The 27,741-nt window shown below is 41.8% G+C and overlaps 1 protein-coding gene and 1 pseudogene across 1 annotated transcript in view; one reads left to right on the plus strand and one right to left on the minus strand.

The window, feature by feature from the left end:
- FSTL4 (follistatin like 4) overlaps positions 1-27,741 on the minus strand; it is a 1,706,306-nt gene that overhangs the window by 183,716 nt on the left and 1,494,849 nt on the right. The gene's annotated exons all lie outside the window — the stretch shown is intronic.
- On the plus strand, positions 783-26,046 carry LOC138673797 (eukaryotic translation initiation factor 3 subunit L-like; annotated as a pseudogene).

The raw sequence follows: 27,741 nt of genomic DNA on the forward strand, positions 1-27,741 counted from the left end.
CGACCTCCAATGAGAGTTCGTCCCTTGGGCATGCTCAGAAGAAGAAAAGCTGGGATGCCCGCTCGCCGCTGATTAGTACTGGTTACAATGGCTGAGCCTGGAAGGACTAGAGTAACCAGCTGCACACTATCAGCTTGAGTCAGACGCTGCAACCGATATCTCTGCTGAGCAGGCGCCACTGCGGCTGGAGGAGAATGGGAGACCACAGTGAAGATGGTTCGAGATTCCCCCTGTGTAGCGGCGGGAACTCAACACCTAACATGTGGCACCCATAATTTTCTTTGGGACCCTGCTGTACCATAATGTTTACAGTTTAAATAAATTCTATAAAAAACACATTCTCCATCAGGTTCTTCATTAAGGAGCTATTCTCCTCTCAAGACATAGACAATAAATCTGTAATTAGCGCTCCACTGAACCCCTTCTGGTTACACATTGAGCACCTAAGGCATCGTAGTAAGGACTCTGAATGCTTTGTACGCCACCATCTGCGCTTGGCTCTGCCATTTGCATGTTTTTTAGGCTTCCTTCGAATATCCACATTTTGACTATACCAAGATAGAAGCCAAAATAAGTTATTCTTGAGTCATTGGTCTGGCTATTTATGCTTCTATGACAATTCCTACAGGACAATGCAGCTTTAGTTAATAATAATAATAATAATTTTTATTTATATAGCGCCAACATATTCCGCAGCGCTTTACAAATTATAGAGGGGACTTGTACAGACAATAGACATTACAGCATAACAGAAATACAGTTCAAAACAGATACCAGGAGGAATGAGGGCCCTGCTCGCAAGCTTACAAACTATGAGGAAAAGGGGAGACACGAGAGGTTAGTTATAGAAGAGTGGTTCAGCTATTTGGATTTTGTAATCTGACTGCTGTGTAAATGTGATGACAGCAATGATGACAGTGATTGGCTTGGAATAAATGGGTCAGGTAATAATTGACTCCAATTATTTTGCCCAATTTCACATAGTGATTACTCGTACAAGCAGGATCATTGTGCATAGGCTGAAACCGGCCATAGATATTAGCTAAAATTACATTTTCCTGTTTCTGCAAATTATCTGGCTTTAACTATCTGCATGCTCTTGTAGAAATAAACTATTAATGTCAGGTCATTTTCTAAAGTTTTCTAATACAGACCTTTTTAATAAATGAGCATTGAAAGAGATTAGACAGATTTTAACGGAGCGACAGTAGCCACTATAAGATCTAATTCTCACTGTGAGCAGTTTTAATTTTTTTTGCTTTCTTACATTTTTGTTCCGTTTTTAAAGAGTCGCGATTGATAACTGTCATTTCATTTAAAATGTCATGTACTGAAAAACAGTAAAAAAAAAGAAACTTTATACTGTGAAATAAAGAAAAATGCAATTCTGCAATGACTATAAGTTTTATGATGTTCATTCAGGCCCGGATTGATTATCTGCCCAGGCAAGCAGATGTCCACTGGGCCGGCAGCTCTGAGCTTCAAAATGGGCCACCAGCCTTTTAGATATTCTGCACAGGCCCTGGTGTGCCCGTACTCTCTTGGTGCATGCGCTGACCTGGGCCATGGTGGCCCACGTCAGCTTGTGAGCGCGGCCCTCTTCAGTTCAGAGAAGCAGGAAAGCGCACGCCAGGGACTGTGCAGAAGTTTGAAAAACCCGCCAATGCCTCCCTCTCCTGAAGCTTTGGGGCTTTGTTCCTTTCTGTCCCGCAGTTGTTGCCAAGTGCTACCGCTGTTGTGGCGGTGGCAGTGCTGGCAGCAGCTCCTCCATCCAGCCGGCCCCCCTGGACCCAGAGAACGTTGGTGCAGCTGGCCCAAGCGAGCGGGCACTGAAAGCTGAACGCATCAAGAGGATGGCAGTGGAGCTCTTGCTGCTGCTGGGACTTGTGCTGCTCGCACTGCACATCACTATGCTGCGAGGTGAGAGAGTCTTGGCAGCCCAGCCAATGTCAGCAGCCAGCACCAGGTGAGTCTGCTCGCAGCTACCGCACTCCCAGAAAATTTAGGAAAACTTTACTAGATGCAGGAACAGAGATAAGTGATGGATGATGACACCAGCAGCTCCAACCCTGGGTGCAGTGTGAATATGATGATGTGGGGGGGTTAAAAGGGACTGCACATGATGTGGAGAGGGGGGTTAAAGGGGGACTGCACATGATGATGAGGGGTGGGTTAAAGGGGGATTGCACAAGATGATGTGGGGGTTAAAGGGGGACTGCACATGATGATGTGGGGAGGGGGGTTAAAGGGAGACTGCACATGATGATGTGGGGAGGAGGTTAAAGGGGGACTGCACATGAAGTAAGGGGTTAAAATTAACTGCAAAGGATGGCATGAGGGTAAAGGGGACTGCAAATGATGACGTGGGGAGTAAAGGGGACTGCACATGATGAAGTGGGGGGAAGGGGACTGCACAAGATGAAGTGGGGGGAAGAGGACTGCACATGATGAAGTGGGCGGAAGGGGACTGCACATGATAAAGTGGGGGGAGGGGATGGGAGAATGCAAATGGTGAATTGAGAGTGGGGAAGAGACAGCAATTGAATTGAAGGTGGGGGTGGGGAGAGCAAATGATGATCATGGGAGAGAGCAAATAATGAATTTTGAGGGTGGGTGAGTGAATGATGTATTGAATGTGGGGGTAGAGCTGTTGATAATGAATAGAGGGTGGGAGTGAGAAGATATGACAATGAATTGGGGCGGAAGGTGCTTGTAAATATAATGAGTTGGGGGAGTGGGAGGTACATAGTGGGAGATGTTGAGTATGCAGTGACTGGTAATGAATTGGGGAAAAGAGTACAGGTGCTAATTATTTTATATATTTATTAAGTGGGGAAAGAGGCTATGTATAGCTTTAATGGGCTCAGTGGCCGAATATAATTTATATTTGGAATGGTGGGTTACGTAATAGCCAATTGTGTATTAATGGTGGGTGCATATCTGTATTCAGATGTGTACTGTAGAAGAAAGAGAAAAAAGAGGGAAATGTGCTCTGGAAGCCGTGCTCTAGGTAACTGTGTTATTTTATGCAGAGATGAGTCCTGGCTGGAAGAAGTAATGGCGGTCTGTGCTCCATGAAATAGAAAAGCAATGGTGAAGGACTTCAGCTACAGATATCACTGGTGAGTCAGTGTGTTACCTGTACACTGACACTATACACTGTATACTCTGTACAGGGCTCCTGTGTATAATGTCACCAGTGATCACTATATTATCTGCACACTGACACTGTACACAGAAGTCCTGTTTATAATGTTACTGGTAATCACAGTATTACCTGTTCACTATATACAGAGCTTCTGTGAATAATGTCACTGCTCATCACTGTATTACTTGTACACTATATACTATATATAGAGCTCCTGTGTATAATGTCACCGGTGATCACTGTACACTGATACTGTATAGTATGTACATAGCATCTGTGTATAATGTCACTGGTGATCACTGTATTACCTGACAGTAAATACAAAGTTACTGTGTATAATGTCACTTAACATTGTGGTTTTTTTTTTATTAAAGATCAGTAGTGTAGTATTCAGTCAGTATGTGGTGGTAATATGTGGTCTGGTCATAGTGTGGTGGTATTTGCTCCTTGCATGTGATATTATTTGGTCAATATGTGGTGGTAATATGTGGTCTGGTCATGGTGTGATGGCACTTGTCCCTTGTATGTGGTATATCAGAACACTATGTGGTGGTAATATGTGGTCTGGTCATGGTGTGATGATATTTGTCCCTTGTGTGTTGTATTAATGGTCATTTAAAAAATGTATGTGACTCATTCCCTTAAAGAAAAATACTTAAAAATATATTTATATTTAATAGGTTAGAGTACAGTAGAGTCCAGCCAAAAAAGACTACCGTGTTGTGGTGGCGGCTTAAAAATTATTTTGGCCAGAACAAAAGCTGCTGGCTATGTATGTGATCTGGTGTTTGATGGGAACTATCAATATCTCATTGATGAGGAAGTGTTGGAGAAGTTGAGTTTTTCCAAGAGTGAGCGGTGGGACTGTGGAAGGTTCGAAGGGTGGAGGTGGAGCTGGGGTGGAGCCTGGGTGGAATCTCAAAGGGGCCAAAAATTTTTGCCAGTATGGGGCCCCGAAATTCCTAGTGACAGACCTGCTGGTCAGTACCATCTTCCTGTCCTGTATATATGCACTGCTCAGTACCACTTTTCCTATCCTGTATATATACACTGCACAGTACCACTCCTCTTGTCCTGTATATAAACACTGATCAGTACCACTTTTCCTGTATTTATACACCGCACAGTACCACTCCTGTCTTGTTGTTGGAGAGGCGACATTGGTCTTTGGGAGGTTTAATATTGGTTTATTATTTTCAGGAATACTATGGGAAAATAAAAATACTGTACTTTTTGGACTATAAGTCGCTCTTTATTCCTCCCAAAATGTGGAGGAAAATGGAGGGTGTCTTATAGTCCAGATGTAGCGGCTCTGGCTGTGGTGGGGAGGTGGGGGAGCGGCATCGGCAGACCAGTGGGTTACAAAGGCAGGAGCCGGTGGCTTCGGTTAATTCCTGTGCTCGATGCTAAAGAGAAATTAATTTTCACTGCATTCCACCCCTATGGGCATGGAGGGCAAAGAATATTCATTTCTTTTTAGCATCCTGGTATGATTGACCCCATCACGGTCCTGGTATGATTGGTCCCATCCTTATTCTGGTATGATTGGCCCCTACCCCCATCCTGGTATGCATGGCCCCATTCTTATCCTGATATGATTAGTCCCATCCTTTCCTTACCCTGGTATGCTTGGCACCATCAGAAATGATTAAAAAAACAAACCATTGCACTTAACTTCCCCGAGGTCAGGTGCATCGTCCTGCTCCATTGTCAGCAGCTGCTTTATGCTTGTAAGCACAGTGCAAGCTGAAGGACAGCTGCCGGAATACTCAGTGCAATGAATGCAGGGACTGTTTGCGTTCATTGATCTTCAGTAGCTTGCAGTGTCAGCCGGAGCCTTCCTATTCAGAACAGTCATTTCTCAAGTATCGGCACACATGACCACTAGTGTTGAGCATTCAGATACTGCAAATATCGGGTATCAGCCGATATTCGCTGTATCGGAATTCCAATACCGAGTTCTGATACTTTTGCGATATCGGACACCGGAATCGGAAGTTCCCATAGTGCAATGATGCACTATAATGGAGTGTGGGTGGTGTGTGGGCGTAGACTGCATGTGTGAGCGGGCAGGGTCTGTGCGTGACCGTGGGAGGTCTGTGCGTGCCTGCCGGGGGTCTGTGTGGCATGCCGGGGCTCTGTGTGGGCCTGCCGGGGCTCTGTGCGGGCCTGCCAGGGCTCTATGCGTGTGTGCTGGGGCTCTGTGCAGCGTGCCAGGGCTCTGTGTGGCGTGCGGGGCTCTGAGCGTGTGTTCCGGGGATCTGTGTGACGTACCGGGACTCTGTATGGCATGCCGGGGCTCTGTGCAGCGTGCCGGGGCTCTGTGCGGCATGCAGGGCTCTGTGCATGTGTGCCGGGGCTCTGTGTGGTGTGCCGGGGCTCTGTGTGGTGTGCCGGGGCTCTGTGTGGTGTGCCGGGGCTCTGTGCAGCGTGCAGGGCTCTGTGCGTGTGTGCCGGGGCTCTGTGCGGCATGCTGGGGCTCTGTGCGGTGTGCGAGGCTCTGTGCGTGTGTGCCGGGGCTCTGTGCGGCGTGCGGGGCTCTATGCGGCGTGTGGGGCTCTGTGCGTGTGTGCCAGGGCTCTGTGCAGCGTGCCGGGGCTCTGTGTGGCGTGCGGGGCTCTATGCGTGTGTGCCGGGCTCTGTGCGGCGTGCTGGGGCTCTGTGCGGCGTGCAGGGCTCTGTGCGGGCTGCCGGGGCTCTGTGCCTGTGTGCAGGCATCGTCCGATGGGACTCCAAGTCCCATCGGACGATGCCTACTACAGTGCCAGTGATTGACACATTAGCCAATGATGGGACAGTAGTAGTCCCATCATCCGGCTAATGTGTTGAATGAAAAAAAAAAAACAGCATACATACTACATTCATACTACATACATGCTACATACATGCTACATACATAATACTTACAACATACATACTACATACATGCTACATACATACTACATACTACATACATACTACATACATACCACATACATACTACATACATGCTACATACTACATACATACTACATACATGCTACACACATGATACATACTACATACATGCTACATACATGCTATATACTACATACATGCTACATACTACATACATGCTACATACATACATGCTACATACATGATACATACATACATGCTACATACATGCCACATACTACATACATACTACATACATGCAACATACATGCTGCATACATGCTACATACATGCTACATACATGCTACATACATACTACATGCATACTACATACATACTACATACATACTACATACAGTACATTCATACATTACATACAATACATACATACAGACATACAGTACATTAAACATAGAGTACAAACTCACCATTACTTGTCACTTTGTTCCCCAAAGCCAGTGTCATCTGTAAAAAAAATATGAAAATAACAAACAACCAACATACGCAGAAATCCACGAGTGTCCCACGACGATCTCCCATAGAGAACGGCAGCATCAGCTGATGCGACCACTTTCTTGGGGCTCCAGGAACATAATGATGGGAGGAAGGTATCCTTCTGCACTGTATTCCTCCACCGCTGTAAAAATAATAGTCCCTAGTCTCACTTTTGGCATTGCTGTATGAGAAATTTTCCCACGCGGCAATTGCCATAAAGTGAGACTTTGTCCTAAGGTAACCTCTCAGTGATGCCCTGCAGGAGCCATTGTCTCCTGTCAGTGTGTCACTGAGGGTCCTATAGAGCAGTGACATCACCCGATGTCACTGTTCTATAGGGGAGATCATTGTGGGACACTCGTTATTAATTGGACTACAGCAGACAGGTAGTATACGGTTTATTATTTTAGTTTTTTTTGCAGGCGTTGAAGTATGGTAAGTATGATTAAATGAAGAATATTAAAATAGTTTTTTCCTAATGTGTGCGTGTTTTATTAACCCTTTATTACTATTGGATTAATAATGGATAGGCGTCTTATTGACTCCTCTCCGTTATTAACCCGGCTTAATGTCACCTAACAATAGCATGGTGACATTAGCCCCTTATTACCCCATATCCCACCACTACATGGGAGTGGGAAGAGAGAGGCTAAGTGCTGGAATAGGCGCATCTTACAGATGTGCCATTTCTGTGGCGGCTGCGTACTGGTATTTGTAGCTGGGGGGGCCAATATCCATGGCCCCTCTCTAGGCTATGAATATCAGCCCGCAGCTGTCTGCATAGCCTTTCTGGCTATAATATATTAAAATACTTTTTTCCTAATGTGTGTGTTTTATTAACCCTTTATTACTATTGGATTAATAATGGATAGGCATCTTATTGACGCCTCTCCGTTATTAACCCGGCTTAATGTCACCTTACAATTAGCAAGGTGACATTAACCCCTTATTACCCAATATCCCTCTGCTACACGGGAATGGGAAGAGAGGGGCTAAGTGCTGGAATTGGCCCCTCTCTAGGCTATGAATATCAGCCCGCAGCTGTCTGCATAGCCTTTCTGGCTATAAAATATAGGGGAACCCAATGTCATTTTTTGGGGGGTCCCCCTATTTTAATAGCCAGTAATGGCTATGCAGACAGCTGCGGGCTGATATTCATTGCAGGCTACAGATATTGGTCCCCGGCAGTCAGCTTTCCCCCTCTAACATGTTGTGCAGCGCTTTACAGTTTGCACAAATTATCAGTGCTGTTCCCGATGGGGCTCACCATCTAAATTTCCTATCAGTATGTCTTTGGAATGTGGGAGGAAACCTGTTATGATCTGGTGGCCTAGGAGCAGCATGTGACATACTCTGGAGAAGGTGGTACCTGTACTGACCGCAGACTCTGAACTTAGCAGTGCAACTAGAAGTAGCCGTGGGATGTACCTAACACTCCCTAGACACCTCGACACAGCCTAAGGACTAACTTCCCCTAAAGATAGAAATGGGAAAACTATCTTGCCTCAGAGAAAATCCCCAAAGGATAGACAGCCCCCCACAAATATTGACTGTGAGAGGAGAGGGAAATGACATACGCAGACAGAAATCAGGATTAAGCAAAGGAGGCCTTTCTAGCTAAAAAGAAAGAATAGGACAGAGAACTATGCGGTCAGTATTAAAACACTAGAAAATATCCACCACAGAAAATACAAAACTCCACATCTGACTAAAGGCATGGAGGGTATATATGCATCTCCAGAGATACAGCTTGGCTGCAAAAAATCCTAACACAGACAAAGCTGGACAAGACAATACATGAAAATGCACAGAACCATTAGGCCCACAGCATGTGGACAGCAAAAACAAAGCCAGAACTTATCTTTGATGAAAAGAACAGCAAACAGGAGAGACCAGTCAGGGATGTGAAACCTCCAAAAACAATGGACAATTGGCACTGACTGAAGGATCAAGCAAGACTAAATAGCCCAGTCCAAATTGTAATTTGTCCAAGTCCACACCTGATAAATGCTGCGATCCAAAGACAGCAGCACTACCACTCATAACCACCGGAGGGAGCCCAAGAGCAGAATTCACAACAGTACCCCCCCTTGAGGAGGGGTCACCGAACCCTCACCAGAGCCCCCAGGCACATCAGGATGAGCCAAATGAAAGGCACAAACCAAATGGTCAGCATGAACATTGGAGGCAACAACCCAAGAATTATCCTCCTGGCCATAACCCTTCCATTTGACAAGATACTGAAGCTTCCGCCTTGAAAAACGAGAATCCAAAATCTTTTCAACCACATACTCCAACTCCCCATCAATCAACACCGGAGCCGGAGGATCAACAGAGGGAACAACGGGCACCACATACTTCCGCAACAAAGATCTATGGAAAACATTATGGATGGAAAAAGAGGCTGGAAGGGCCAAACGAAAAGACACTGGATTGATAATCTCAGAAATCCTATAAGGACCAATAAACCGAGGCTTGAACTTAGGGGAAGAAACCTTCATAGGAACATGACGGGAAGACAACCAGACCAAATCCAGAACCCGAAGCCGGGAACCAACACACCGACGACGGTTAGCAAAACGCTGAGCCTCCTCCTGAGACAACACCAAATTGTCCACCACATGAGCCCAAATTTGCTGCAGCCTGTCAACCACAGAATCCACACCAGGATAATCAGAAGGCTCAACCTGCCCTGAAGAAAAACGAGGATGAAAACCAAAATTACAAAAAAAAGGCGAAACCAAGGTAGCAGAACTAGCCCGATTATTAAGGGCAAACTCGGCCAATGGCAAGAAAGCCACCCAATCATCCTGATCAGCAGACACAAAGCATCTCAAATAAATCTCCAAGGTCTGATTAGTTCGCTCGGTTTGGCCATTTGTCTGAGGATGAAATGTGGAAGAAAAAGACAAATCAATGCCCAGCCTTGCACAAAAGGCCCGCCAAAACCTAGAAACAAACTGGGAACCTCTATCAGACACAATATTCTCCGGAATGCCATGAAAACGAACCACATGCTGAAAAAACAATGGAACCAAATCAGAAGAGGAAGGCAATTTAGGCAAAGGTACCAAATGGACCATCTTAGAAAACTGATCACAAACCACCCAGATAACCGACATCCTCTGGGAAACCGGAAGATCTGAAATAAAATCCATAGAAATATGCGTCCAAGGCCTCTCAGGGACCGGCAAAGGCAGAAGCAACCCACTAGCACGGGAACAACAAGGCTTGGCCCGCGCACAAGTCCCACAGGACTGCACAAAAGAACGCACATCCCGCGACAGAGAAGGCCACCCAAAAGACCTACCAACCAAATCTCTGTTACCAAAAATCCCAGGATGGCCAGCCAACACAGAACAATGAACCTCAGAAATCACTTTACTAGTCCATCTGTCAGGAACAAACAGTTTCCCCACTGGACAGCGGTCAGGTTTATCAGCCTGAAATTCTTGAAGAACCCGTTGTAAATCAGGGGAGATGGCAGAAAGAATCACCCCTTCCTTCAGAATGCCGACCGGCTCAAGGACCCCAGGAGAATCAGGCAAAAAACTCCTAGAGAGGGCATCAGCCTTAACATTCTTAGAACCCGGAAGATACGAGACCACAAAATCAAAATGGGAGAAAAACAGGGACCATCGAGCCTGTCTAGGGTTCAGTTGTTTGGCAGACTTGAGGTAAATCAGATTTTTATGATCGGTCAGGGCCACAATACGGTGCTTGGCCCCCTCAAGCCAATGTCGCCACTCCTCAAATGCCCACTTCATAGCCAACAACTCCCGATTGCTGACATCATAATTGCGTTCCGCAGGTGAAAACTTCCGAGAAAAGAAGGCACACGGTTTCATCAAGGAACCATCAGAATTCCTCTGAGGCAAAACGGCCCCTGCCCCAATCTCAGACGCGTCAACCTCAACCTGAAATGGAAGAGAAACATCCGGCTGACGCAACACAGGGGCAGAAGTAAATCGGCGTTTAAGCTCCTGAAAGGCAGAAATAGACCGCGGAGGACCAATTCGTCACATCAGCGCCTTTCTTCGTTAAATCGGTCAGAGGTTTAACCACACTGGAGAAGTTAGCAATGAAACGACGATAAAAATTAGCAAAGCCCAAGAATTTCTGAAGGCTCTTCACAGATGTGGGCTGAATCCAATCATGAATGGCCTGAACCTTAACCGGATCCATTTCTATAGATGAGGGAGAAAAAAATGAAGCCCAAAAAAGAAACTTTCTGCACTCCAAAGAGGCACTTAGACCCCTTCACAAATAAAGCATTCTCACGGAGGATCTGAAATACCATGCTGACCTGTTTCACATGAGACTCCCAATCATCGGAAAAAATCAAAATATCATCCAAATATACAATCAGGAATTTATCAAGATAACTCTGGAAGATATCATGCATGAAGGACTGGAACACAGATGGGGCATTAGAGAGTCCGAATGGCTTCACAAGGTATTCAAAATTGCCTTCGGGCGTATTTAATGCAGTTTTTCATTCGTCACCCTGCTTAATACGAACAAGATTATATGCCCCTCGAAAGTCAATCTTAGTAAACCAACTAGCCCCCTTAATCCTAGCAAACAAATCAGTAAGCAAAGGCAAAGGATATTGAAATTTGACCGTGATCTTATTCAAGAGGCGATAATCAATACAGGGTCTCAAGGAGCCATCCTTCTTGGCAACAAAAAAAAACCCTGCTCCCAATGGCGAAGAAGATGGCCGAATATGCCCCTTCTCCAAAGACTCCTTAATATAGCTCCGCATGGCGGCATGTTCTGGCACAGACAGGTTGAAAAGTCGGCCCTTAGGGAATTTACAACCTGGAATCAAGTCAATAGCAAAATCACAGTCCCTATGCGGTGGAAGGGAACTGGATTTGGGCTCATCGAATACATCCTGGAAATCTGACAAAAACTCAGGAATTTCAGAAGAGGGGGAAGAGGAAATTGACATCAAGGAACGTGACCATGAACCCCCTGACAACCCCAACTAGTCACAGACATAGATTTCCAATCTAACACCGGATTATGTACCTGTAACCATGGAAAACCTAGCACAATAGCATCATGCAAATTATGCAACACCAGAAAACGACAATCTTCCTGATGGGCTGGCGCCATGCACATGGTCAGCTGTGTCCAAAACTGAGGTTGATTTTTAGCCAACGGTGTAGCATCAATGCCCCTTAAAGGAATAGGGTTCTGCAAAGGCTGCAAGGGGAAACCACAACGTCTGGCAAATTCTAAGTCCATTAAGTTCAGAGCGGCACCAGAATCCACAAATGCCATGACAGAAAATGATGATAATGAGCAGATCAAGGTCACAGATAACAGAAATTTAGGTTGTACAGTAGTGATGGTAACAGAACTAGCGATTCTCTTTGTACACTTAAGGCAATCAGAAATAAGATGAGCAGAATCGCCGCAGTAAAAACACAACCTATTCTGACGCCTGAATCTTTGTCGTTCAGCTCTAGACAAAATGCTATCACACTGCATAGGCTCAGGGCTCCGCTCGGAGGACAACGCCACAGTTTGCACAACTCTGCGCTCACGCAAGCGCCGATCAATCTGAATGGCCAGAGACATAGAATCACTCAGACCAGCAGGCGTGGGGAACCCCACCATAACATCTTTAACGGATTCAGAAAGACCCTTTCTGAAAATTGCCGCCAAGGCATCCTCGTTCCATTTAGTCAATACAGACCATTTTCTAAATTTCTGGCAATACGATTCTGCCGCTTCTTGATCCTGACACAGGGCCAACAAGGTCTTCTCTGCATGATCCACTGAATTAAGTTCATCATACAATAACCCTAGCGCCTGAAAAAAGGTGTCTACATTAAGCAAAGCAGGATTCCCAGATTCCAGGGAAAATGCCCAATCCTGAGGATCACCACGCAGCAGGGAAATAACAATTTTAACTTGCTGAATGGGATCACCAGAAGAACGGGGTTTCAGAGCAAAAAACAGTGTACAGTTATTTTTAAAGCTCAAAAATTTGGACCTGTCCCCAAAAAAACAAATCAGGAGTAGGAATTCTAGGCTCTAAAACCGGAGTCTGAACGATATAATCGGAAATATCCTGTACTCTAGCAGCAAGTTGGTCCACACGAGAAACCAATTCCTGAACCTCCATGCCAGCGCCTAACTTCTGAGCCACACAGAGGAAAAGAGGAAAGGAAAGACACAACAGACTACAGAAAAAAAAAATGGCTCAGCACTTTACTTCCCTTCTTCTGAGATGCGTTTAACTCATTGGTGGCCAGTTGTACTGTTATGATCTGGTGGCCTAGGAACAGCATGTGACGTACTCTGGAGAAGGTGGTACCTGTACTGACCGCAGACCCTAAACTTAGCACCGCAACTAGAAGTAGCCGTGGGATGAACCTAACACTCCCTAGACACCTCGACACAGCCTAAGGACTAACTTCCCCTAAAGATAGAAACGGGAAAACTATCTTGCCTCAGAGAAAATCCCCAAAGGATAGACAGCCCCCCACAAATATTGACTGTGAGAGGAGAGGGAAATGACATACGCAGACAGAAATCAGGATTAAGCAAAGGAGGCCTTTCTAGCTAAAAAGAAAGATTAGGACAGAGAACTATGCGGTCAGTATTAAAACACTAGAAAATATCCACCACAGAAAATACAAAACTCCACATCTGACTAAAGACATGGAGGGTATATATGCATCTCCAGAGATACAGCTTGGCTGTAAAAAATCCTAACACAGACAAAGCTGGACAAGACAATACATGAAAATGCACAGAACCATTAGGCCCACAGCATGTGGACAGCAAAAACAAAGCCAGAACTTATCTTTGATGAAAAGAACAGCAAACAGGAGATACCAGTCAGGGATGTGAAACCTCCAAAAACAATGGACAACTGGCACTGACTAAAGGATCAAGCAAGACTAAATAGCCCAGTCCAAATTGCAATTTGTCCAAGTGGACACACCTGATAAATGCTGCGATCCAAAGACAGCAGCACTACCACTCATAACCACCGGAGGGAGCCCAAGAGCAGAATTCACAACAGAAACCCACGTAAACATGGGGAGAACATACAAACTCCTTACAGATGTTGTCCTTGGTGGGATTTGAATTCAGGACCCCAGCGCTGCCATGCTGCAGTGCTAACCACTGAGCCACCATGCTGCCCCATCTGGCATCAGTCGAACAAATGGCACCCATGCAAAATCCAGCTGCTGCAGCATTTCAACTAGGATGGCCCAGATCGGTGCACTGAATTTGCAGAATGGGCAAAAAAAAATTGGAACAGGACCCTCAGCTTACACAGAACTTTATGTTCAGTGATGAGGCAAACATTTTGGGGTGGTCCATTTATATGGATACACCTAAATAACATGGGAATGGTGACAGTTTTCGTGCATAGGGTGTCTTGCATTGAAATCTGTTGCAATGACCCAGGTACTGTGTTCGTCAGACATCACCACAATTTTTCTCAGCTCCTCAAGTGTTAACCTCTGCGACATGTCAATGGCTGTAAACAAAGAGAAACTTGTAAATAACTCATGAAAGAATAAAGTTACTTTAAAAACAAGCACACCATTGTTTTTCTTGTGAAATTCTCAATAAGTTTGATGTGTCACATGACCCTCTTCCAATGGAAAAAATAAAGTTGGATGCAAAATGGCCGACTTCAAAATAGCCGGCATGATCACCACCCATCTTGAAAAGTTTTCTCCCTCCCATATACTAATGTGCCACGAACAGGAAGTTGATATCACCTACCATTCCCATTTTAATTAGGTATATCCATATACTTGGCCCTCCCTGTATATGTACAACCTGGGACACTTCGCTTCTACAGTAGCGCTGGTACAAACACTTCAGGGAAAAAGGAAACTGCTACTTGCAGAAAATATATGATGTTACCTGCTATGGGATTACTTGTGGGCCAAAACCAAGTTGCAATTCGAACCTATGCATTTCAAAGGTAATATCCTCCTTCAACTTTTGCCACTGGCAATCCTCTTGCAAGTGGCATCACATTTGCTGCAAGAGAAAGTTCCTTTTTTCCTGATATGTTTGTACCAGCACATCTGGCTGGAACGCTGAAAACACTGCGTTACGATCTGCTGACCTACCCGACCTATCCCGTACTCTACAGCATTCTATGCAGCAGCATTTACATAACAACCTCTGATCTTCACGGACCACTACTTTTTGCAGACAATAGCAGAATCCCCCATTCCAGTGGTTTGACACATAGCTTGCAAGTAGCCTCCCCGTGATTCATCCTGTCTACACAGGTAAGCACAGTTTCAACCTTGACTTTAATTTTTATGATCCTTTCCTGTTACACACGTTGTGTTCACATCCCAGTTAGCGCACAGTACTATATAGCACATGTATGTCTGCTTCAGTTCTACTTTAGAGTCAATAATTTAATTACTCTTTAAAGACTTTAATGTGAAAAATGATTGATATTTTGTATACACACATGAATGAAGTAAGAGATTTATATTAGCTCTGTATAACATACAGAAAATGAAATACTGACGAAAAATACACTTGTATGAAAATTATTCTCCCAGCATATATAATTTACTACAGCACCTACATTTCATATGAAATAACATTTTGGGAAATGCCTTTAACTGCAGTTGTTAAGATCTAAGAAATTTTAAAAATCCATCGACAACTGGGTGTAATCTTTCCCTTATCAGGGGGGAGTTTCTCTGTGAGACACTAAAATCATTAATTAGGTCTGCAGTGATCCACCCCTCTGATAAAGGGGATAGTAACACCCAGTAGTCAATGTATTCATACATTTCTCAGAGGCATAACATGAGATACAATACAATGAAGAACAAATAATCCAGAATTGTTATTTCATGAAAAATATTGGTGTTTACAAATGTAGACAAGTCAGGGGAGTGGACAGGTCTTCTTTAAGACTGACAAAAAGTAAAAAAAGGAAACAAAGGAAATCATCAAACAAAAGCATAAAAAATTGACCTTATTAATATTGTATAAAAAGTTTTAAAAAGATATTAATTTATCATCACAATATGAAAATGTCAAGAAAAGACCAGGAGATAGAGTCAGCAAGACACAGGAATATTCATTATATATGATTAATTGTTGCCTTTGTATGCCTTGATTTCGTGTAATAGCTATTAATTTCATGAGGGATGCTGACATGCATGTAAGTATTTGAAACAAAACAGTATTAGACATTTGGTAACATGCGAAATAAATCATATGCTATTTGTTGAGTATTATTTCCATGCCCTTTCTTGTACTGAGCATTATCTCCTCAACAAACAGTGATGATTGCACAATCCATAATATTGCTATTTATATAGTTTTTTTGCTGATTACTAAGTACTTATTTGTTCTCTGGTCATTCTTTCCTTCTGACATTGACTGGAATAGATTGGTACTGAGGCTGGTGTAACACTTGCAACTGCAATGTGAGAAACTCACGTGAATCTATTGCATCAATAGCCGGCACTGCTGCCGGCGGTTCGGACCAGAGCATTCAGATCTATAGAAATATATGCAGCTGCACACTCTGGTCCCGAGTGCCGTTCCGGGTATTGAGGCGCGAGTTGCGCGCATTGCAGTTGCAAGTGTGACACCAGCCTAAGGGTCAGATTTGATGCAGAATTTGCTCCCACTGTCCCATATACTTAACCCTGCTGTTCTGTTCGGTCTGGGGAGACCTATTTTGAACTTTGGTATTTTTTGGGGTGTTCAAGATGCGGTTCTGAAACTTGTGGTTGATTGACTTAAATGAGGATGGGTCGGTCGGCCACGGGTTTCAGAGCCGCATCTTGAATATTTTAAAGAATATTGAAGTTCAAAGTCGGTCATTTTTGACCAACAGAACAGCAGGGTTAAATGGGGAATGAAAAATTTAATTCAAGAGATAATTTAAATATCATGAATGAAATAGATTTTCTTCTTCATGTTGACTTCTCTCTAGATAATTAAATGCTATTAACAGTAGCTTAGTCAAGATGGCAACCCAAATATTCATGTTTAGAAAATAGAAAAAAATATTCAATCAAAATATGTAAAATAGAAAAGACAAAATAATATGAATTTGTTTCTGTCCCTGATTACTAATAAATGGTATTATTGATATATTCCATTTAAAGGGATCTGTAATCCGATTGACGCATCCAAACTGCTAATCAGATCCTGGTCGCACAATTGCTTTCCGGTATAGATGCTCCAGAGCTTCAAAGAGAATAAAGTTTAGAGGGTTGCCTCTGCCCCAGCTATCACTTCTGGGGGAAGTGCCAAGTCTGATGTCCAGCTGTAGTCCCGAGCTGCATTATTAACCTCTTAATGATATGGCCGATTTCTGCTTTCAGGGTTTTTCTTCCCCACTTCCCCTCTTCCAAGAACCATAACGTTTTTATTTTTCTGTCTACATAGACATATAAGGGCTTGGTTTTTTTGCAGAACGAGTTGTAGTTTTGCATTATAGCATTCATTTTGCCAAATACTGTACTAGGAAATGGGAAGATGTTTTCCAAATGTAGGGACATTTTTAAAAAAAAAGGCAATTCTGAAATTGTTCTTTTGGGAACTATTTTTACTGCTTATATTGTGGTGTAAAAATGACCTAGAGATATGATTCTTCCTGTTAGTATGACTATTGCAAAACTAAACTTGTCTAGTTTTTAATTATTTTAATAGTGAAAAAACAAATAAGACATTTGAAAAAAACTAAATTTTTTTAATTTTCTGAGACCCGTACAATTTATGTTTTTGGTCGAAAGAGCTATGTGATGGCTTTCTTCAGTCTTACAATTAAAATGATTGGAGTGGATTTAGAGCTCAATAGTGGCCATTATACATTGAATGAGGGTTATAATAACCTGGAATTTCACAGTTTTTTTTGAGTGTCTGTATCATGTAAAGAACATGCATACAATTGTGGACATTTGTTTTTCTTTTTATTGTAAAACAAACAATAAATAGTTCAAAATAGCTGCGAAGTTCAGTGTGCATAACCATTCACCCTTTTGCCTTTTTTGCGGCAACTACAGCTGAAAGTCGCTTTGGATAAGTCTCTATGAGATTTCTTCATCTAGCCACTGGGGCTTTTGCCCATTTTTCAAGGCAAAACTACTTCAGCTTCTTCACGTTAAATGGTTCCCTCTGGTGAATAACAATCTTCAAGTCTGACCACAAATTCTCAATTGGATTACAGTCTGGGCTTTGACTAGGCCGCTCCAAAACATTTATACAGTTCCTTTTAAATCACATGAGTGTTGCTTTAGCAGTATGCTTTTTGTCATTGTCTTGAAGAAAGGTGAACCTCAATAAAAGTTTCAAATCACTGACAGACTGAAACAGGTTATGCTCAAGAATATCTTTGTATTTTGCAATATCCATCTTCCCCTTGACTCAGACCGTTTTCCCTGTCTCTGCTGCTGAAAAACATCCACACAGCATGTTGCTCCCACCACCATATTTCATTGTTAGTATGGAGTTCTTGGGGTGATGTGTTCTGTTGGTTGGGCTCCAAACATTGCATTTACATTGGTGGTCAAAAAGTTCAATTGTGGTCTCAGCTGACCACAGCACCTTCCTCCACATATTTGGGGAGTCTCCCACATCTCTTTTCAAAATGAGCCTTACAATTGTGTGTAAGTAAAAGCTTTTTTCTGCCCTCCCTTCTATAAAGGTCACCTTTATGGAGTGTACGGCTTTTTGTGGTCTTATGGATAGATGCACCAAGTCTCTGCTTGGAAATTATGCAACTCCTTAAAGGTTACATTGAAAAATATCTGAAAGACTCTTCCAATTTATTTTTATTAGAAAACATTATTTCTGTTTAATGTTCAGCGTTTTAAGTGGGTTTTTTTCTCCTACAAGGTTTTGAAAAACATTTGATGAGAAAAAAAAATAAAGTGCATATAACTTCTCTGAAGTGGATACTGAAAAAATCTGTTCCAAACTATGCTCTGAACAGTCAAAATAGAAGAAAGAAAATTATATGCTTCCAAAAAAAACCTTATTCTGAAATCCTAAAAAAAACTCTTCAAAATTGCCCGAGGACATGTTTCAAAAAATGAAAAAAAAGTTTTCCAAAATTTGACATCAGAAGAGGTTCAGAAGCAGGTCCCACTAGAAAAACTCATTTTTGGAAACAAATCTTTCCATTAGTCTCGAGCACGATTTTCATCTGTACCATGTCATTTTATGAATACGACTGGATGATGAATTTCTTCTGCTGGTATAATAGGCTTTAGATACTTTAATGATTAAACAAATGAATGATGAATATGATGACATAGCCAAATTATTCAGGTATCAGCTCCAAAGATGTTGTCCTTTGCGTCTGGAAAACAAGATTTGTATGTACTCATCTAATAATTTTGGATCTGTTTACAACCCATCCAGGAGTGATTCATTTAAGGACAATAAAAATTAAATGAGTCACGGGCTCTTAAATCACATCTTATAACTGTTTTAATAATTAATTTTCCAAAGACAGAACGATGTCATCTTCATTAGCATTTCACTCTAATAATTCATGGCTGAACTTAAGCCCCAGAGAAGAGAATCTTTACTCTAAGTAAAAAAAAATGCAACACCGTATTTCCCATATAATTAATGTCATGAAATCATTTGCACGTAATTAAACAGGTTATTTTACTGTAGAAACACCAAACTTTAATAAATAGTTAATTAAATTCTCTGTACAAAGAGCCGGATGTCTCCTTATAAACTATTAGTAATTATCACTCGGTTGAGCAGGTAAGATCTGAATTCTTGTTTAATTTTCATTGTTTTTTTTATTGTCATCTTAGGTAAAAATGAGTTAATCACCTGTCGCTTCCACTTATATCAGCCAGCTGCCACACTTTATGTTCCATAGCCAATGTTATGCTGCCATATTATCCACTAAAAATGAATATTTTTTCCTGTTCTACATAAGCTTACCATTTGTGATGAGCGAATCAGGCAAAATTTAAATTCAGCAGTTCGGATAAAATTGGTAAGGAGGTTTCATTAACATCAACTTAATTTAATGCAAATCAAATGTATCTTATTACATGTATAAAAGAGACCACATTAACACTACACATGCACCATTTATATTATTGATCTCATTTTGAGCTACCTCAGACTACAGATACCAAATGTGACTGCAAAAAATCTATTTGGCTGCAACGTCCCTACAATTGTGCCAGAAATTTACAAAAACTAGCATGGTTTTAGATTGAGATGTGCCATGGACTTGTCTTGAAAATGAATGACATTCCAATCTAATTCTGTACTGTTGACAATGTGACGCCATATTGCAAACTACCTCCATTATAGGCAATTATTCTAGGGGAGATTAGCAGTATAATATAGCATTCATTGAAACATTAGTTTATATCATATGATACAAATAAAGCCTATATGAGTAGAGATGAGAGGACCCAAACTATAAAGTTTGGAGTTCTCATGGACACCTAGTGTCCAGTGCTAAACTCTGTACTGGTCTTCTCCCGCAAGAGAGAGATCATTTAACACCAAAGTTCAGGTGCCTATTGAGTTCTAAGGAGTTTGTGTTCTGGTTAAAGTTTGGGTACAGTTATGGTGCCAGAACCAAGCTTTAGACTAAAGTTTAATCGAACCCGGCGAACCTAAACTTCCATGGGTCCACTCATCCCTATATAGGGTAAAGTACTCATGCCCTATAGAAGTCTCAGAGGTTATATACAATTCTAATAAGTTCATGAGCATGAGCCCAGAGACTGATTAACCCCTTAATCCCATATGACGTACTATACCGTCGAGGTGGGGTGGGCTTTAATTCCCACCGACGGGATAGTAGGTCATAGGCGATCGGCTGCGCTCACGGGGGAGCGTGGCCGATCGCGGCCGGGTGTCAGCTGCCTATCGCAGCTGACATCCGGCACTATGTGCCAGGAGCAGTCACGGACCGCCCCCGGCACATTAACCCCTGGCACACCGCAATCAAACATGATCGCGATGTGCCGGCGGTATAGGAAAGCATCGCGCAGGGAGGGGGCTCCCTACAGGCTTCCCTGAGCCCCCCGCAGCAACGCGATGTGATCGCGTTGCTGCGAGGGTCTCCTACCTCCTTCCTCCTTGCTGGACCCGGATCCAAGATGGCCACGGCATCCGGGTCCTGCAGGGAGGGAGGTGGCTTACCAAGTGCCTGCTCATAGCAGGCACTTGGTAACGCTGCACTGCTCTCAGACAGATCGGTGATCTGTCAGAGTGCTGTGCAAACTGGCAGATCACCGATCTGTACTGTCCCCCCCTGGGACAAGGTAAAAAAGTTAAAAAAAAAAATTTCCAAATGTGTAAAAGAAATAAAAAAAAATATTCCTAAATAATGAAAAAAAAAATATTATTCCCATAAATACATTTCTTTATCTAAATAATAAAAAAAACAATAAAAGTACACATATTTTGTATCGACGCGTCCGTAACGACCCGACCTATAAAACTGGCCCACTAGTTAACCCCTTCAGTAAACACCGTAAGAAAAAAAAAAAAAAAACGAGGCAAAAAACAACGCTTTATTATCATACCGCCAAACAAAAAGTGGAATAACACGCAATCAAAAAGACAGATATAAATAAACATGGTACTGCTGAAAGCGTCATCTTGTCCCGCAAAAAACGAGCCGCAATGCAGCATCATCAGCAAAAAAGTAAAAAAGTTATAGTCCTGAGAATAAAGCGATGCAAAAATAATTATTTTTTCTATAAAATAGTTTTTATCGTATAAAAGCGCCAAACATAAAAAAATGATTTAAGTGAGGTATCGCTGTAATCGTACTGACCCGAAGAATAAAACTGCTTTATCAATTTTACCAAACGCGGAACGGTATAAACGCCTCCCCCAAAAGAAATTCATGAATAGCTGGTTTTTGGTCATTCTGCCTCACAAAAATCGTAATAAAAAGCGATCTAAAAATGTTACGTGCCCGAAAATGATACCAATAAAAACGTCAACTCGTCCCGCAAAAATCAAGACCTCACATGACTCTGTGAACCAAAATATGGAAAAATTATAGCTCTCAAAATGTGGTAACGCAAAAAATATTTTTTGCAATAAAAAGCGTCTTTCAGTGTGTGACGGCTGCCAATCAGAAAAATCCGCTAAAAAAACGCTATAAAAGTAAATCAAACCCCCCTTCATCACCCCCTAGTTAGGGAAAAAATAAAAAAATGTATTTATTTCCATTTTCCCATTAGGGTTAGAGCTAGGGTTAGGGTTAGGGTTAGGGCTAGGGTTAGGGCTAGGGTTAGGGCTAGGGTTAGGGCTAGGGCTTAGGGTTTGGGCTAGGGTTAGGGCTAGGGTTAGGGCTAGGGTTAGGGTTAGGGCTAGGGTTAGGGTTAGGGCTAGGGTTAGGGATAGGGTTAGGGCTAGGGTTAGGGCTAGGGCTTAGGGTTAGGGCTAGGGTTAGGGCTAGGGTTAGGGCTAGAGTTAGGGTTAGGGCTAGGGTTAGGGCTAGGGTTAGGGCCACAGTTAGGGTTGGGGCTAAAGTTAGGGTTAGGGTTGGGGCTAAAGTTATGGTTAGGGTTTAGATTACATTTACAGTTGGGAATAGGGTTGGGATTAGGGTTAGGGGTGTGTCAGGGTTAGAGGTGTGGTTAGGGTTACTGTTGGGATTAGGGTTAGGGGTGTGTTTGGATTAGGGTTTCAGTTATAATTGAGGGGTTTCCACTGTTTAGGCACATCAGGGGCTCTCCAAACGCGACATGGCGTCCGATCTCAATTCCAGCCAATTCTGCGTTGAAAAAGTAAAACAATGCTCCTTCCCTTCCGAGCTCTCCCGTGTGCCCAAACAGGGGTTTACCCCAACATATGTGGTATCAGCGTACTCAGGACAAATAGGACAACTTTTGGGGTCCAATTTCTCCTGTTACCCTTGGGAAAATACAAAACTGGGGGCTAAAAAATATTTTTTGTGGGAAAAAAAGATTTTTTATTTTCAAGGCTCTGCATTATAAATTGTAGTGAAACACTTGGGGGTTCAAAGTTCTCACAACACATCTAGATGAGTTCCCTGGGGGTCTAGTTTCCAATATGGGGTCACTTGTGGGGGGTTTCTACTGTTTAGGTACATTAGGGGCTCTGCAAACGCAATGTGACACCTGCAGACCATTCATTCTAAGTCTGCATTCCAAATGGCGCTCCTTCCCATCTGAGCCCTTCCATGCGGCCAAACAGTGGTTCCCCCCCACATATGGGGTATCAGCGCACTCAGGACAAATTGGACAACAACTTTTGGGGTCGAATTTTTCCTCTTACCCTCGGGAAAATACAAAACTGGGGGCTAAAAAATAATTTTGGGGGGAAATTTTTATTTTTTATTTTCACGGCTCTGCGTTACAAACTGTAGTGAAACACTTAGGGGTTCAAATCTCTCACAACACATCTAGATGAGTTCCTTAGGGGGTCTACTTTCCAAAATGGTGTCACTTGAAGGGGGTTTCTACTGTTTAGGTACATTAGGGGCTCTGCAAACGCAATGTGACACCTGCAGACCATTCCATCTAAGTCTGCATTCCAAATGGCGCTCCTTCCCTTTCAAGCCCTCCCATGCGGCTAAACAATGGTTTATCCCCACATATGGGGTATGAGCGTACTCAGGACAAATTGGACAACAACTTTTGGGGTCGAATTTCTCTTCTTACCCTCGGGAAAATACAAAACTGGGGGCTAAATATAATTTTTGTGGGAAAAAATTTTTGTTTTATTTTTACGGCTCTGCATTATAAACTTCTGTGAAGCCCTTGGTGGGTCAAAGTGCTCAAAACACGTCTAGATAAATTCCTTAGGGGGTCTACTTTCCAAAATGGTGTCACTTGTGGGGGGTTTCAATGTTTAGGCACATCAGTGGCTCTCCAAAAGCAACATGGCGTCCCATCTCAATTCCTGTCAATTTTGCATTGAAAAGTCAAACGGCGCTCCTTCCCTTCTGAGCTCTCCCATGCGCCCAAACAATGGTTTATCCCCACATATGGGGTATGAGCGTACTCAGGACAAATTGTAGAACAACATTTGTGGTCCAATTCTCCTGTTACCCTTGGTAAAATAAAACAAATTGGAGCTGAAGTAAATTTTTTGTGAAAAAAAGTTAAATGTTCATTTTTATTTAAACATTCCAAAAATTCCTGTGAAGCACCAGAAGGGTTAATAAACTTCTTGAATATGGTTTTGAGCACCTTGAGGGGTGCAGTTTTTAGAATGGTGTCACACTTGGGTATTTTCTATCATATAGACCCCTCAAAATGACTTCAAATGAGGTCCCTAAAAAAAAATGGTGTAAAAATGAGAAATTGCTGGTCAACTTTTAACCCTTATAACTCCCTAACAAAAAAAAATGTTGGTTCCAAAATTGTGCTGATGTAAAGGAAACATGTGGGAAATGTTACTTATTAAGTATTTTGTGTGACATATCTCTGTGATTTAATTGCATAAAAATTCAAAGTTGGAAAATTGCAAAATTTTCATAATTTTCGCCAAATTTCTGTTTTTTTCACAAACAAACGCAGGTACTATCAAAGAATTTTTAGCACTATCATGAAGTACAATATGTCCCGAGAAAAAAATGTCAGAATCACTGGGATCTGTTGAAGCATTCCAGAGTTATAACCTCATAAAGGGACAGTGGTCAGAATTGTAAAAATTGGCTTGGTCATTAATGTGCAAACCACCCTCGGGGTTTAAGGGGTTAAAGAAGCACTCCTATCAAAGCTTTTATCCCCTTAATAAATTGCAGTCATCATACTATATAGCACTGTGTACTTACAATTTCTCATTTTCCCTTCTACCCAGTTAATTCTTCTGTTTTCCATTATGTCTATGACATCACCTGATTAAAAACTGACTAGCTGAATCCTTCTAAGCTCTATGTTGAAACAGGAAGATAATTTTCCTGCATGAATCATGATTCACTGCAAAAGTCATTGTCAGTGGGAAGAGGGAACAGCTGGTTCAGACGTTGAAGAGGGAATGATAAATACAGGGAAAAAAGGCTCTCTATTTCAACACAGAGCAGAGAAAAGAGAAGAATTATCTGGGTAGAAAGGCAAAATGAGCAATTGTAAGTATACAGTAGTAGTAATATGATCATTGCAATATATTAATAGGATGAAATGTTTGATGTGAGTGCTTCTTTAAGTATATGGGAAGACAAATATTAAAATTATCATCTAGTTATTATTACAATTGTAAAAATGTTCTTATGCAAATGAAAAACATATGTGTTCTTACACAGACATGGTGAATTGCTATGGGATCTGAATGACCTATATTGATAGTACTTTATTGAGCACAGTTTAAGGTCATGATCACATGTCCAGCAATCATCCATTAGAATGGATCAAGCATTAGTCTGTTGGCAAAAAAGTTGTGCAAAACTGATCCAGTAAGCAAAAAACGGATCCTTTTCAAATTAAAGAAAAGCAGATGACAAATTAAAGGATTCATTTTCCATACACTTCAATGTTAAAAATAACTGATGCAGTGAAAACCAGTTGTTTTAAACATGGACAAAAAAGTTGTGTCTGCACAACATTTTTGCCAATGGATTGCTGCTTGATCAGCTTTAAGTTGCTGGTGATCGGTCTGCAGCTTCATCACGTCATACGAGGATTACGATACCCCATATGATCCCTACAGCTACCAGGCTGACTGTGACACGCACACATGTGACCCAAAGCAGGATCTGGCATATGAACGCCAGTATGAGCAGCAGACCTACCAGGTAATCCCAGAAGTGATAAAGAACTTTATTCAGTACTTTCACAAGACCATGTCTGATCTGATTGACCAGAAGGTGTACGAGCTACAAGCCAGCAGAGTGTCCAGCGACGTCATCGAAAAGAAAGTGTACGAGATACAAGATATCTATGAGAATAGCTGGACCAAGTTAACTGAACATTTTTTCAAGAATTCCCCATGGCCTGAAGCAGAAGCAATCACTCCTCAAGTTGGAAATGATGCGGTGTTCTTAATTCTCTATAAGGAGCTATATTACAGACACATCTACGCCAAAGTTAGCGGAGGAGCCATATTGGAGCAGGGTTTTGAATCTTGCTACAACTACTGCAATCACTGCGACTACATTTTGAATGCAGACGGTCATGTGCCCTTGGAGCTGCATAACCAGTCGCTATTGGATATCATTGATGAATTAATTTACCAGTTTCAGTCATTCAGCCAGTATAGGTGTAAGACCGCAAATAAATCAGAGGAAGAAATTGAAATCCTGCATTCCAACACCAAGATCTGGAATGTTCACAGCATTCTTAATGTCTTACATTCACTAGTGGATAAATCCAACATTAACTGGCAGCTGGAGATTTACACATTTACACCAGTAGAGGTGACCCTGAAAGTGTAGTTGGAGAATACGACAGACATTCACTCTGCAAGATTTTGGGTACTTCAGCTTGGTTGGACTGTTCTGCCTGCACTCGCTTCTTGTAAACTATTATCAGTTTTAATGGATGATTACTGGACATGTGAAGATAGCCTAATACTAGAGGGATGGAGTCTGTATGACAACACAAGTCAGATTTATTTAAGCAATGATCATCATCTGGAAAGGATTACTAGACACAGATTTAATGGATCCTAGTTTATAAACTCAATCATAAGTTAACCTCTTATTAACTTTTCCTAGTTTATTCTTAATGCTTTTACAATTTTTTGGGTATATTCTCATTTTTATCACTGTCACAATCCAGGAGCATTGCCTTTTTATATTTTTATAAACTGGGTTGTATTAGTGCTTATTTTTTGTGGGATGAGTTGTACTTTGGAGTGGAATCAGTCTGAGGTACATATAATCTAATACCTAACTACTAAAAAGCTTCGGGATAAATCTAGAATCTGATTTCTTCTTCAAGCCACATATATCCAAGCCCTTTCCATTTCTTACTTACCCCAACTCACAAATATTTCCCGTATCCAAACATTCCGTAACCAAGAATCTGCAAAAACACTAGTGCATGCCCTCATCATCTCCCTCTTCAACTACTGAAAACTTGTTTTGTGGCCTCCTCTCTAACACTCTTGCACTCCTCCAATCTATCCTAAACCCCACTGCCCTAATCCAACTATACCCCCTGCTATTCCCCAGCCTCTCCTCTCTTTCAATCCCTTCACTGACTCCCCATTATGCAATGACTCCAGTTCAAAACCCTAACCATGGAAACAAAGCTAAACTAACTAAACTAAATACTCATCATAAGAACTTAGCTTTTGTTTTCATTTGTCCCATTTTCAGGTACATATGACTTTTTAATCACTTTTTGGTGAATTTCATAGTTTACATACTTACCGCAATGTGGTGACTGACTGCGGGTCTCCCAACCCGAACTGACAGCCTTTTACAAAGATATTAGGCTGCAAGTTCTGGTCAGGACACCTGCCGCCAGACCGGAATTGAGGTCGGTGCACGGAGTGTGAAAAATACTTTTATGAACTTGCACTTTATTACATGTTTTAGGAGGTAGTATGAATAAAAGCCTTAATTCTGGATTTTTACTTTTTTTTTAAAAAAAAAACATGAGTTAGTCTAATTAACATGTCCCTTTTTTCTACAGGACAATGCAATAATGATAATACCACATTTATTTATTTTTTAATTTTTCTATTTTTGTAAAAATAAATTCATAAAAAGAAACAAATTTTTTTTAAGTCATCATTTTCTGAGATCCATAGCTTTTTTATTTTTCCTTTTTTGCATTGTCTTCTGTGAACCATAACTTTCATTTTTTAAGATTTATGAGGATTTTTTATATTTTTTTGCAAAACGAGCAGTCGTTTTTATTTGTACCATTGTTGAATGCATAAGATTTTTTTTATTATTTCATGTGACTCATTATATGAAAAAAAGAATTCTGTAGTGATTTTTTCCATTTTTGTTAGCAGAGTTCACCAAGTTCACTGGTCATTACGAATGCAGTGATACCCCATATGTCTTTTATTTAGGAGTTTTGTATTAAAATATTTCTCTTATTAATTTTTCATATTTTTACACTTTTCTAAACTCTTAAAACAGTTTTTATTTATTTACATTATTTATTAGTCTCATGAACAGAACGTGACACCTACCTTGATTTCATTACTAATACACTGCCCTGCTTATACAGTGCATTATTCAGTCTGTCAGTGTTAAGGTACCTTCACACATA

Source organism: Ranitomeya imitator, chromosome 4, assembly GCF_032444005.1.
Source record: "Ranitomeya imitator isolate aRanImi1 chromosome 4, aRanImi1.pri, whole genome shotgun sequence".
Classification (NCBI taxonomy): domain Eukaryota; kingdom Metazoa; phylum Chordata; class Amphibia; order Anura; family Dendrobatidae; genus Ranitomeya; species Ranitomeya imitator.